Raw genomic sequence first — 2,321 nt, 5'->3', positions numbered from 1 at the left:
GGTTTCACCGTGTTAACCAGGATGGTCTCGATCTCTTGACCTCGTGATCCACCCGCCTCGGCCTCCCAAAGTGCTGGGATTACAGGCGTGAGCCACCATGCCCAGCATATTTCATCTTTTATCTGCTGCTATCTGCTTAGGAACAAAATGAAAGGCAGCTTCTTACATGACTCAGCTTTCAGCTTAATTTTTTTCTTTTGGCATAATGAATTGGGGTTCCAAGTTTTTATTTCATTTTATTTTATTTCTTTGAGATGGAGTCCACATACAGCCACGTGCCACCATACCCAGCTAATTTTTTGTATTTTTAGTAGAGACAGGGTTTCACCATGTTTGCTAGGCTGGTTTTGAACTCCTGACCTCAAGTGATCTGACAACCTTGCCTTCCCAAAATACTGGGATTTTAGGTGTGAGCCACCATGTCTGGCCTGGGATGCCATTTTATACCCACCAGAATAGTTATGTTTCTTTTTCAAAGCAAATAGACAAGATCTCATTATGTTGCCCACGCTGGTCTCAAACTCCTGGGCTCAAGTGATCTTCCCCACTCAGATCCTAGTACTTCCCCCTGCGAAGTGCTAGGACTGCAGGGGTGAGCCACTGCATGCAGCCTATAATTAAAAAACAAACAAACAAAAACAGTACCAAATGTTGGCAACAATGTGGACAAACAAGAAGTCTCAGGTATTGTTGGTGGGAATATGAAATGGTACAGCCACTTTGTAAAACAGTTTGGCAGTTTCTCAAAAAGTTAAACATAAACTTATATAACCTAGCAATTCTGCTTCTATATATATATCCAAGAAAAATAACCCTGCCCAATATTTGCATATAAATATTCAAAGCAACATTATTATTATTATTATTGAGGTGGAATCTTGCTCTTGTTGCCCAGACTGGAGTGCAATGGCACAATCTCAGCTCACAGCAACCTCTGCCTCCCGGGTTCAAGCAATTCTCCTGTCTCAGCCTGCCGAGTAGCTGGGATAACAGGCATGCAGCACCACGACTGGCTAATTTTGTATTTTTAGTAGAAACAGGGCTTCTCCATGTTGGTCAGGCTGGTCTTGAACTCCCAACCTCAGGTGATCTGCCCACCTTGGCCTCCCAAAATGCTGGGATTACAGGCATGAGCCACTGTAACCAGCCAACATAATTAATAATAGCGAAAAAGTGGGCCACTGTGCTCCAGCCTGGGCAACAGAGTGAGACTCCATCTCAAAAAATAAAATATTTTGCCAAGGTTAAGAACATGTCAGGGAGGCAGCTCTGTGCCTTTGTCTAAAGATGATTTAGAGAAAGGGACTCTAATTTCACTAATGACTAATGATGTTGGGCATCTTTCCATGTGCTTATTAGCTATTTCTGGATATTTTTTGATGAAATGTCTATTCAGATCTTTTGCCCATTTTTAAAATGGGTTGTTTGTCTTATTATGGAGTTGTAAGAGCTCTTTGTATATTGTGAATACAAGTCCTTTATCATATGTGTATTATGCAGATATTTTCATCTAGTCTGTGGCTTGTCTTTCATTTTCTTGATGATGACTTTAAAAAAATTAAAGTAAAATTCACATAGCATAAAATTAACCATTTTAGGGCTGGGCGCTTTGGCTCACATCTGTAACCCCAACATTCTGGGAGGCCAAGGTGGGTGGATCACTTGAGGTCAGGCATTTGAGACTAATCTGGCCAACAAGCTGAAACCCCATCTCTCTACTAAAAATACAAAAATTGGCTGGGGGCAGTGGCTCACGCCTATTATCCCAGCACTTTGGGAGGCCAAGGCGGGCAGATCACAAGGTCAGGAGTTCGAGACCAGCCTGACCAAATGGTGAAATCTTGTCTCTTCTAAAATTACAAAAATTAGCTGGGCATGGAGGCGTGTGCCTGTGATCCCAGCTACTCTGGAGGGTGAGGCAGGAGAATCACTTGAACCCAGGAGGCAGAGCTTGCCTTGAGCCAAGATCGCGCCACTGCACTCTAGCCTGGGCAGCAGAGTAAGACTCTGTCTCAAAAACACAAAGCAAAACAAAACAAAAATTAGCTGGGTGTGGTGGTATAAATCTGTAATCCCAGCTACTCGGGGGCTGAAGCAGGAGAATCGCTTCAACAAGGGAGGTGGTGGTTGCAGCCTCAGCAATAGAGTGAGACTCTGTCTTAAGAAAAAAAAAATTAACCATTTAAAGTGAACAATTAAAAAAATTTTTTTTTCGCCGGGCGCAGTGGCTCAAGCCTGTAATCCCAGCACTTTGGGAGGCCGAGGCGGGTGGATCATGAGGTCAAGAGATCGAGACCATCCTGGTCAACACGGTGAAACCC

This window comes from Cebus imitator, unplaced genomic scaffold (genome assembly GCF_001604975.1).
Source record: "Cebus imitator isolate Cc_AM_T3 unplaced genomic scaffold, Cebus_imitator-1.0 Scaffold18, whole genome shotgun sequence".
Taxonomy (NCBI): domain Eukaryota; kingdom Metazoa; phylum Chordata; class Mammalia; order Primates; family Cebidae; genus Cebus; species Cebus imitator.
This window is presented reverse-complemented; position numbering follows the sequence as displayed.